This window comes from Sciurus vulgaris (assembly GCF_902686455.1).
Source record: "Sciurus vulgaris genome assembly, chromosome: 7".
NCBI lineage: Eukaryota > Metazoa > Chordata > Mammalia > Rodentia > Sciuridae > Sciurus > Sciurus vulgaris.
In genome coordinates, this window is record NC_136467.1 from 148218891 (window position 1) to 148231254 (window position 12364).

The 12364-nt window shown below is 44.0% G+C and overlaps 1 protein-coding gene across 5 annotated transcripts in view; it reads right to left on the bottom strand.

Annotated features, from left to right (window-relative positions):
• Positions 1 to 12364, bottom strand: part of ATXN1 (ataxin 1) — a 383728-nt gene that overhangs the window by 366770 nt on the left and 4594 nt on the right. For 4 of the 5 annotated variants that reach the window (XM_079147068.1, XM_079147067.1, XM_079147069.1 and 1 more), the window contains exon 2: positions 8843 to 8957. The gene's annotated coding sequence lies outside the window, so the exon portion shown is untranslated. Of the gene's footprint in view, positions 1 to 8842; positions 8958 to 9646; positions 10296 to 12364 lie in introns of those variants that run through there. The other variant, XM_079147071.1, reaches the window with a different exon arrangement.

Genomic DNA, 12364 nt, shown 5'->3' on the forward strand with positions numbered 1-12364 from the left:
CTGCAAATAACGGAGTCCAAGGGCTCCCCGAGGAGGAGACTCTAAGCTGAGATCTTAAAAACCAGGGAGAGGAAGTGGGCACAGCACATCTAAAACCTGGGACACGAGAGAATGTGACACTTTACAGAGGAAATAGCGACAGAGGTGGAGCGGACACAGGGCAACCCAAGTGACAGGGCTGGAGCCATAAGCAAAGGCCCCCAGACCAGGGAGCCAGGTTAAGGACTGGTCCATAAAAAACCTGGGGCGGGGTTAGGGAGGACAGAGATGGACACAGATTTCTGATATTCAGAAGTGTCCATTCTAGCTCTGGAGGGGAAGGGTCGGACCAGGACAGGAGTCCCTACAGAGAGGCCGTGGAAGAGGTACCTCACATGCCAAGCCACCCCAGCCTGGCTGAGCCACTAGCCCCAGTCAAGACCTTGGAACCAGACTGTCCCAAACTCGAGGACCAGGAAAGGGCTCCCAACCTCCTGCCCGACAGCCCTCTCCAGGGGGGAGCGGCCCTAGCAGGGCGCAGGGAAGTCTCACCCTCTTTGATCCAGCATGGAGAGAAATCAAAGCCAAGCAGCTCACCCTCGGCAGGGCAGCCCTGTGGGGAGCGGGACTGTGTGAGGAAGTGAAATCTCCCCACCGGGGTCCTTGGACATCTTTGAAATTCCTGCCCAATCATTGCAGACTTCCCCCAGGTACAGGAGGCAGCCAAACACTGTTCCCCAAGCCAGACTCTCTGGGAAACAGGGACCCACAAGGGAGGACAGAGAAGCTGGCACTGCAGGGGTGGGGGTGGGTAAGGGCCAGAGTGAAGACCTGGTGGAGGAGAGAGAAAAGGAGGCCCCTGGAAACTGAGGACCAGGCTTCCCAGGAGAACTATTCTCAGCAGAGCCAACTTGTGGGTTACCCGGTAAAGAACCTGGGTGGTGGTCCTCCTGCTCCTCCCAGAGTGGCCCAGAGTACAAGCACAAGAAAAGAGAGATCCGCCCAGTCAACACCCGAACTTTTATCCAACAAAAAGTGTTATCAGTGAGATGAAAAAAAAAAAAAAATGGACCACAAAAAATAGCTACTGCAAATATGACTTACAAAAAGATTAATATCTAGAACACATAAGAGCTCGATGTACACAGATTAGGAAACATCAAGACTCTCATTTGCTAATTGTGAAGAGGACAATTAGGAAATAAACAGAGATGCAAGCATTCCATCTCTGAGAGGGATCAAAGGAATGCAAATCTCAAAACCAAGGAGCCTATTAAATTAGCCACACAAAAAAATGGTAAATCCTGCAATTAATCAGGTTGAAGCCAGACACGTTTCTATATCATTAGTAACAATGTAAATGGAGAGGCCTTTTAGAAAGCAATTCAGAGTAAACTCCTCTAACTTAGGGAGAGGGCGTGCTGCAGTCAGCTGCCCTGGGTGACACACGCTTCAGGAGATACTCACGCAGCCTGATAACGCTGAGCAGCCGGAAGCAAGCAAATGCAACGCCAAAACAATGTGGGACTCAAAAGAGAACAACTTGACAGAATGTTACATCATCCTTGAATGTCATCGTTTTAGTCTAGATGGCCAATGAAAATGTTTATGCTACATGGAAAAAAGCAAAACAAACAAAAAAAAAAAAGATTTCAAATTGTCGAGAACTATAAGACAACCAGGTAAAGTGAACATGACGTAGGGACTGGGATGGAGAAATCAAAGGGAACTTTTGTTTTGGTTGGCTTCCCTTTGTAGTTATAAGATTTAGGGACTAAATGTTGGAAATATAGTATTTCTATCAATCCCAGGGTGAAAACACCCTCTTCTGTGGAGCCTGCAGAGATCATCATATCCTGATCATTTCCAAGGTTCAAAAGTGCATTTGGGATCCAAGCCCTGCCCGCCACAACCAGCTACTCTAAAAAGCTCCTGCTACCAACATTGCTCAGTTCTTTGTTCTTGTTGGATCTCCTCCCAGCTGTCAAATACTATGGTTTCTCCTTCCTTCCTGTAAATGCATCGGTTTTTATTGATACGGAGGTCCCACCCTAGGCAACCCCTAGAGTGAGCACATATACCTCCATTTCAACAATCCTGCGAGTCAGGTGTCGTCACCCTCACTGAACAGATGAGGAAACTGAGGACCGCAGATGTAAGACGTGGCCAAGGCCGCACAGCTAAGGAGTCAGAGCTGGATTCTAAGCCCCAGTCTCCCTGATTTCAAAGCCCTCACTTTTCCTCACCATTAGATACTGCCTCTGCCCTTTCCTCTCCTTAGGAAACAAAGTAAGACAACCAAACAACAGGAGACAAAAGAACTCGCCAACGTCACCTCTTCTATTTGCACTAGCTGCCTGAAGAGACTATTAATAATTACAATGAATCAAGAGGCTTCAGTAAAGCTGCTTATAAATTAACCAAAAAGACAGGTAACACTGCACACACTAATTGGAGAAGTTGATGCAGAAGAGAAAAGGTATTACCTGGAGACAGAACCTGCACCTGCAGGTAAAACCAAATGACATCAAAAGGATTTCTACTTGCAAATTAAAAGCAGAATAAGGCCCGTGATACCACTGCCTGGAAGAGCTGAGCTTCTGCACTCCTCTTGCAAAAAAAAAAAAAAAAACTCCACAATTAGCTGAAAGATTCTTTCCAGTTACAAGGCATTCCACCTCCAGAAATAGCTGTTGTTTGGGGTACAGCAGCAAGAAGAGTAAGAGGCCCAGGAAGTATTTAGGTATAGAACTAATAGAGATGCGCTGATAAATGATGTTAGGCACCACTTACGACTTACTCTCTAAATAATGACACAATAAGAGCTCAAATATAAATGCTAATTAACTCTAAAACCTCACAAAGTCAAACAAGAGCAAATGATGTTTGACAGAAGCCAAGGTCTTGCGGGGAGCAGAGAGGAAGAATCACAATAAAAATCTATTCAGGGAACCGTAAAATGCCACAGATAGAAGGAGCCGGAGAGGTCCTTTCTTACAACCTCCTTATTTTCTGCAGATGGGAAACTGAGGCCCAGCCAGGTCAGAGTAGGCAGCCCGAGTCACCTGGGCTCCAAACTGTCAGTCCAATTGCTTTCTTCCAAACCACACTCCCTCCGTAGTGTATGTGAAAGCTTCTCCGCTTTAAGTCATATTTTAAAATGAGCATTAAACATTCTGTAAAGATTAAATTCCCTCTTAATAATTTTCTAATGCACAGGGGTACATTTCTGAAGAGGCCTGCTTCTGATTTCTCTTGGAGAACTGCACGCTGCTCCGTGTGGAACCCAGTACTGAGTGAAATATTAACCGGCCATATAATGGTTTCAGTGTTTCTTTGGGAAAGCTCTACAGAATTCCAGAAGCACGCCCCCCAGGCCTACGGCGGCGCTTCTGGAGCCCACGGTAAACTCCACGCTCTGCTCAACAAGCCCATCACTGTTAAGTAACTCATCAGAAAATAAAGAGGGAATTACCAAAGGGGAATTGCCAAGCAATTAGTTCTCTGAAGCAGATGACACACAACTGTTGTAGGGAGGAGCTTCCCGGCTAGTCATATGTCAGAGTCAGAGTCTACTAATCTGTAAATAAAAATTCATCACATACGATTACAGCTGTGGTGTGATGGAGCTGCCAGGCACCCGCTCCGCACTGAATCTCAAGGCCGGCCTATTCCGAGTGTCTATGGAGGGAGAGGCGCTGCAGCTGAAGACCAAAAACACCCCCAAAACCAAAGAGCCAAAACGCAAAGCCAACAAGAGCAAAACCCACATCAGAAAGTCAATCTGGCTCTCCCCGAGCAGGCGGTGGGAAGCGATCGTTCTTCCTCCTGACTGGACCTGCGCTGGCTAAGGTCCAGGCACTGGGCCGGGGAAGGGGAGAAAACGAGGCACTCGGAGAGGCAGACCAGAGCGCAAGGGCGATCGGGGCTCCCAGGGCCACCCCGCACGTCTTGGTCTCAGAGCCCGCAGTGAGCGCCACACCACCACCCAGCACACTGGAGAGAGAAAGGCGCCTGTCTGCCAACTCTTGGGAGCTGAGCAGTGACCCAGTGAAGCTCCTTTAAAAGTCAAAAGTTCATCTTCTCCCTGGGACTCTGGATGCCAAGCAACATCTGGAGCCAACTTAAGCCAGTCCCCTGAAACAGATAAGCATATTGCCTCTGTCATCATTTTCTCCAATTAATAATTACTGAAAGTGCGTAGGAATCTCAGGGAGGAAGGAGGAAGAGGGAAAGAAATGGAGGAATCTCCGAAAGACAGCCTATATCACAAAGCCGGTGTGTGACTGAATGGACAGGCAGGCATGGGAGCAGGAGGCTCCCGGCCCGGGGTCCTGCCCTGATCCTGACCCCTGAGAGCACGCTGGGTTATGGTTCTTAAAATCTTACTCCTGGCATGCCCTGCCTTGGGTATTGCCTGTAAGCTTCTCAAAGACAGGTTCTCAAGGAGCTTGGGAGATAATCTACAGCCAAAGTGAAGAGGGAAGCTGGGATCGGAGCCTGCCCACAATCACTTAACTCCCGGGCCAACGTGGGCAGGTCACTTACCCTCTCTGTGCTAGTTTTCTCCTCTGTGAAATGAGGGTAACAAGAGTACCCATAAGAAAGGGCAACCGTGAAAATTCAGTGCGTAACTGTGGGCAACTGGTCATCTCTGTTCTCTGGAGTGGCTCACTGGCATATGCAGTCTCACACAGTAGATGCTCACTCAACAACCACAGACAGAATGCCTTGGAACTGATTCCCCATCCCTCCGGCTCCTGTCCTAATCCTCCCTCTCTGAAGAAAGTTAGGTAGATCACTGCCTTCACTCTAAGCCATCGGCAGGTAGTACAGAAACCCACCTAAATAACTCAGGCCAAAATAAATAAATAAATAAAAATCTTCAATAACCCTCAAGTGTGCCCTAATTACATGAACACAGATTGCTCACTAGCTCCCCACAGAACCAGATCATTCCAGTCTTCCCCTTCCCTATGAGCCCTGAAATCTTAGACTAACCTTCTCCCCAGAACTAAGTGTCACAGATTCTGTATTTTTTTTTTTTTTTTTTACCTTCTACAAAGTATAAATAAAAAGCCAAATTGTTCAAAGAGCCATGTCTAGAGGCTTGGCATCTCTATCTCCCCACCTCTTTACATACATCTGCATATATATATATATATATATATATATTTTTTTTTTTTTTTTTTAAAGTCTGCAGAAAGCCTCTGGTGAGTCCTCTAATGTTACAAAACACACCCATATTAATGTGATTTATCAAAGTACCGTAAACGAATTGCCACAAACGAACAATTGCTACAGAGTCAAGTAGGCAGCACAATGTCATTTACAAGTTATCACAGGAGATGAATGAATCCACGGTGGAGAAGATCAAAGGAAACCCTGGAATTGTCACTATGTACAGGGCACCACTGAAAATCGTCTTCTTCATAAGACTGTTTAGGGGGACATAGAAGAATCATTTGTTGAAATGGAAAATCCCGCGTGTGCTGAATTTCAAGAGTAGCACGCGTGTTCATACACTCTCATATTAGACGCAGCTAAAATTACCTCAAGTTCCTATTTTTCAAAGGTCTTACAGGAATAAAGGTTTCGCAGAGATTTCATTGAGTGGCAGCTGAGCTCTCGGTTTCCAAGGTGCCTCAGCTGTGGGGGGGGCCCCGTAATGTACCTGCACAGCATAATGCACCGATTCCTCCCCCCCACCTGTTCACCCCAGGTCTCAAAGAGGAGGCTCAGGAAGGAGGCTCAGGAAGGTGGTGCCACAACAATCCAGCCACCCTATCCTCCACACATTCTAGGCCACCGCCTGTCCGTCCTGAAATTTAGTCCCCTCCCGCCATGTGTCCAATGCTCTGTCAGACACAGGAACCCAAAGCCCAATTTTTGAGATCACTTTTAGTCCAATGGCTCCTCCAAAGTGACTGCAGCCATTTTATCCCACCCTCCCTCCTGTCTGCCTGACTCCAGAAACTTAGATGTTGGCCAGTACCTGTGCTTCTGCCATAGTGGCCTGGTCAGTTATATACTGAGCACTGGCTGGTTCCATCCCAGCCACTTAGATGGCCATCCTTGGTCTCTGTCACTACCCGCCCCAGTGCAATCCAGCTCCCCGAGATCAGCTCAGTGGTCCTCTGCCCCAGTCCTCCCAGGTCCCTCTCTGAACCTCTTGGCATCACTCTCCTGAACTCCTCCCCTGTGAAGTTCCCCCAGAAAGGACGACCCACCCGCTTCTGCCTTATGTTCACTATTTCAGGCTATTTCTTCTTTCCCTTGCCTGACCATGAAGATTATAACCTCCTTCCGGCAGCTCTTACTCATTTCCATTTCCACAGCACCATGAAATAGTTTAAACACACACACACACACACACACACACACACACACACACACACACACTATGAATAAATGCATGAATCATTTCTTCACATAGATAGAAACTGTGAACTAGTTAGGTCATAACTTGCTATAGCTATATCATATTTATAAAATGACTAGAACCAGAAATAATTGTAATCCAGGATTTCATTTTTAAAAAAAATACTTAATGAACATAACTGAGTACAACATGAATGATATCGTCTCCTGCCCACATTTAGTCATCCGTCATGAGGGCTGTAATGAGGCCATTATTTATGCAAAATGTTTAGATAAGGCGTATAAGCTTCCTTTAAATGCAATCACAGAAAATGTCAGCTGCTGAAAATTCAAGGTGACTTTGCACTATTTTGTCAGTAATACAATATGAGTATTCATAAGATAGACTTGCTTATTAGACTAGAAACACCTGAGTCTCTTCTCCATGAGCTGCATGTGACCAAAAGATAGGAATTCTTGCTGGTTTTTTTCCACAATAAAATTCTTGAGATATTTTTGTTATGACCAGTGACTCTTTTTATAAATACCACAGGTTAAAAAAATAATTGCATATGAATTCACCCTATATGCAACTGAGCCAGACTCTCCAAAACTGCAGTGTGAAGATTTTCTGCCTGGCATCTAACTGCTAAATTGGGACCCCACTGAGCAAGAAGAAATCAACAGGAAGCTGCCACACCCTTCCCATTAGGGGCACCTGTAGCCCTTAAGAGGCTTATCCCTGCAGTTACTCTGTTATTCTCTTTCCATTTAAAGAGCGCCTCTCTAATCCACAGCCCATAAAACGTAATGAACCCAGTTGGACCATTCACAAGAATACATACGGTTTGCGATAGCTCCCTCTCTCCTCCACCTTGTCAGGGGGAGGACTTTTCCAGCTCCCCTTTTTGAGGTTTACTGCTTAGGTCACTCAGGTCTTTGTTTTCACTCAAACCACAAATAACCATTTATGCACACGATTCATCGGAACAGTATTTTAAAACTCTGCATATACATCCTACCGTGATAAGAGAGCTGTGATAAATTCAGAATGTACAATTCAGAAAAATAAATAGAAGGCACACTGACTTTGCAGAGCTGCAAATGTCTACAGGGTTGGTCCAAAGACCAAGGTCTAGGTGTATTTACCTGTTCCTAGCCACTTATGGTCCAGGAACAGACACTGGAAAACAAGCCCAGTGCAAGCACCCTGGCCAGAGACAAGTTACCTGCTAGCAGTAGAAGCTGATGCTAACAGGTCTCCAGCCACTGGCCAAGCACGACCCCCACCACAGTGCACCCATCATTTCCTCCATCCTCTCCGCAGCCCTGTGTGCTGTTCTCCATCTTACTCATGAGGAAACTGAGGCACAGGAAGGATGCAGAATTGTTCGAAGTCAGAGTAGCACCTCCAGATTTGAGGTCCAAACAGGTTACTTCCAGAGCTCTGGACTCTGAGGTATCATGGAATTTATGTCACGTAACCAATTTTCAGTAGACCGAGGGAGAAATCAGGTGAGTGGTTTTCAAAATGAACATTCTGGAAAAGCAAATATCCACCTCTTGGCAAATGTGAGGTTTGGTAAAAGTAGACAGTGCTTCTCACCAAGTAAGGAAACAGAGCCATGCCCAAAAGCACGCAGCAGCAACACCTGAGCAGCCAGGGCTTCAGAGACCAGCAGCGAGCATTTTGATTCAAGAGGTCCAGGGTGGAGCCCCAACTTCTCCCAGGTGATTCTGCTGCCCACTCAGGCTTGGGAACCTCTGATATAGCCTGTTTCCACAGATTCCAGCAGGACTGCTCCCAAGGCAAACAGAAATCGATCTCCTATTTTCTATTTCACAATCTCTCGGGTTGCGTACACCTCTGTTGGCCACCTCTTGTTACCCTGTGTCCCAGCTAACTCCAGATTTCATTCATGGCCGAATCCTCTCATCTTCTCCTGAACAGAGAACCATGAGTCATCAGCCCTCACTGCGCCCTGTGCTGCATGACCCTCCAGGCCAAAAGAATTTACTGTATGTGAGGAAATCAGGAAGTTGTAAAATCCAAACAGACACAAAGAAATTCAAGATGCAACAAATACTAGTTGCCAATGATGGAGCAAACAGTTCTGGTTTCCCTACACGTGAATTCTAGTACAATCGAGACCTAAAATGTGAAAACTGATATGGAACATATCTGACAGCCTAACGTTCTTAATTGTCTCAAGGAAAAGTGACGATTAAAATGGTTAGGCTCAGGCCCCAAACAGCAGCTATCTATTGTCACAAAGTCAAATACAGACTTCCTCATGAACCAAATAATTTAAAGCAAACAGAAGCTTTTGTGCAAATTTATTTTTTAAAAATTTGGAGCAATTTCTCAATTTCCCACACAATACAGGTTGCAAAGAACATTACATTCAACAGTCACCAAAGTGCTGAAACATGGCTGGTAGGCAATTGTCTCAGGTCAACTTTACTCTTAGAAAGAAAACAAGGAGCACCCAAAAACGCTCACCTGACATGTGATGTTCTTCCCCTCAGTGGCAGTGGAGGACGAGTTTGCTGTGCAAGGAGGACAGACAGACCTGCAGTTTGGACGGACCACCCTGGGGACTTGTTGCACGATGCTTCTGTGATTGGTCCAGGAAGCGCAGGAGAGGAGATCCAAAATGAAAAATAGAATAAACTGCTTTTAAAAAGAAGTCATCTTAGGGGTCTACACACTGCAATATGAATTTTAGAACATCGGATTTTGCATCTTGTTTTATGACGATCACACAGACACCAGCCAGCTTAAAAAGCAGATCTGGTTTCACTGCCCAAGGCTCAGAGGGAAGCCAACACACAAAAGGTCATCCCTTCAGTCGAATTAACAGCATGGTCTCCCCAGATGAGCCAGCCACTATTACCGTTTTCTTCAACGATTCTAGCCAAACATCTGATAAATACATGCTGGTACTCACAAGGACTATCAGGTGGAAATGGACATGGACCTAACAGTAATCAAGCCAAAGCCTAATTTTAATGTGGCACATATTATCTGTCAATATGCAACCTGAGAGATGATCATGAAAGAACTTAGCTGCTAGCATATGAGTCCAGTGGGTTACAGAAAAGTAGAAGATGCAGAAGAGCATCTTAATACGAACATCCTCACCAGACTTCCCATCCCAAATCATTTAATGATTGAATGTATGTCTATGTCATTTTCATTTTGCTACAGTGCCTTGCGCATGGTCAGGTAAAAATTATCTACCGTAAGATACATGAGTGAAGGTGGGAACAGATGGAGGAGAGAAGGAATGGACGTTCCATATACCTTTCCAACAGGGAGCTTGGTGCCTGCAGTAGTTTTTGTGAGGTAAAGACCTATGCATAAAAACAGAAGAAACTGAGGACTTGATCTACTAACATATGATTTATCTCTACCCATTCAACTGATATTTTTAAATACTGGTGATACCCAATTATCCACCTTAAAAACAAAGAACCAGCAGCACGGTTTGATAAAATAATCCCCAAACTAGGAAAAGCTGAACTGATTTACAGTCTTTGATTGCTGAGCTGATCTGCACATTTGTTTAGGCTGATTTTAAATTTAGTTTGGGTTTCCTAAGCTCACGCCAGGTAACAGTAGGAAGGAGAAGGCCCAGAATTACACTGGGTGTCAGAAAGAAACTATTCTGGAGCTATGAATCTGATCTCTAATGTGAATAATCTGTAAACAGGTAAGTGAGCCAATTATCCTTGGGTACATGGTAACACATCTCAGTAGTCATGATTATTTTCATCCATACACACTCGCTATTTTTAAGAGCACAGCCCAGCTGGAAAGGAAAATAACTTCCATTTCTTTCCAGCACTTTTCAAAGTGATGAATAGTAGCCAAAGTATTCTTCCTTCTAACTAACCCATTCAGCAAGCATTTATTTTAGCATCTATTCCATGCCTGGGACTGCTATGCAGAAGAACTGTGTGGTAGTCCGTTGCTTCCCCTTATGCAAACTGAAAAATAAGTTGATGTCAGTTCTAGTGTCCTTTAAATGCTGAAAGCCACTGTCCCTCCACCAAGAAATCTGTGGAGTTACCAACGGTGGCCAAGTCAAGCAGAATTTCACAAAACTCACTTGAAAGGGGAGTCTTGATTTTACCTGGTAACATCTCACATGTGCTTCAAAAGACTTTGGTGATCATTTTGCAACAAGCTGCAGGTACCGTGGATTTGCAGGGAGTGCTGGGTGAGCTCACGGTTGGGAGTGTTTGCTCATCTATCGACGTGTGTGCACACAATTCTATTTACCTATCACCTGGCAGATAAGGTTTTATAGAGTCCAAATTACAGTCCCCCTCCCAATCGGCTGAAGTGCAGAGAACAGTCAAATGTGATGCAAATGCTGTAAAATATTAATTTACTCTCACATTGGTCTGCCTGCTTATTGCTATGGCTCAGGAGTTGGGGTAATAGAGCTGATGTAACTCGTTATATTCCATCAGAGGGAAGAGGCAGGAATAAGGGCAGTGGGAATTCGTTGCAAAATCACACAAACAGTGTACAAGGAAGTAACCTAGATGAGATTTTATATGATGATATGCAATCAAAGTGGAATATTTAATATTTCAAAAGCACAGTGGGACACAAAAAAACAACACTACTCATAGTGGAGATGACCAAGGAAGGTGGCCCAAATAATACAGACGTGGTGGGCTACACAGACCAGGAGATACTGTTGGAGACAGGGCCCAAGCTAAGGGCACAATAAAGGAAAAGCTGTTTTACACAGTCACAGAAGCACACATTCTCTTTGAGCCTTAGAAGCACAGGAGCTTAGGGGTTTAGCAGCTGTGGCAGTTATCACTATAAACTTCTGCTTCCTAACTCCGTCCATTAAGAGCACACTTGACAAATGAATTCATGCAGCCTTCACCAAAATAACATAATCAGGGCACCCCTGCCCTGTCCAGTCAATGCACTGATTACACTGCCATGAGTTTTCTGAACAGCAGTTTTCAGGTAGGGTACAATTTTCGCTTACATTATGGCAATTAGCATTGTCTTTATTACTCCACAAATGGGATGCATTAAAAGTGATAGAAAAATCAATGAAAGAGTTCTGCTAACATCAAATATATCCAACAAAATATAAAGCTTGTTGCTTCTTTGTCTGCAATAGTTTGAAACATGTTTTAGTACATGTGGGGTGGTGGTAATTTGCAGTACAAATATTTATGGAACATTAGTCTGAAAGATTCAGATTTATGAGGATTCTAAAATATATCACTACACTGATGAAGACAAAATAGAATTACATAATATAATTATGAAAGAAGGAAAAAATTAAGTTTCTACAAATACACATGATTTGCCTACACAATATTCTTCTTTTCTATAAATTTTGAGCATTTATATTTTTTAAAACCTCAATCCAATTACCAGTTTCAGCCAACATTTTAAAAAACTATAAAGCTAGCACCCTATATAACTAGCACCCTATATATTCACTATATAACTTCTTAAAGAACATTTAAGAGTAAATTTATTCTATTAAACTAAATTAAATGAAGCTAAAATGTGAATAGGGTCATCGATGACTCAAAAAGTCATATCTTAAAAGAAGCATTACATGTAAGTCCTGGAACAAAAATCACTACCTCTCTTGGCATTTCTACAATTTATTGTTTTCAAATGAATTTTTGAAAATAAGGAGGGCCTGCTTCTGACAACCTTGGAAGACCAGAATGAAATTGTACTCTGAAGTGTTTTAGCTACACTGATCTCAGTGTTTCACAGAAGCCAAACTATTGCATTATTACTCTGAAAATGTAAAGCAATGCTCGTCAAATAATCTCTCTCTCCCTAAAAAAGACAGTCTGTCTTGCTGCGCTGTGTCACTTTACCTAAGCAGAGTTAAGCTTTTCAGAGTCTAAGCGACGTTTTCTTTCAGATAACTATGGCTTAAAGAATTAACATTCACTCCCAAATTCACCTACTTACATGAGTTTCAGGGTTTTAGTAAAACATGGTTATTGACTAACTTCT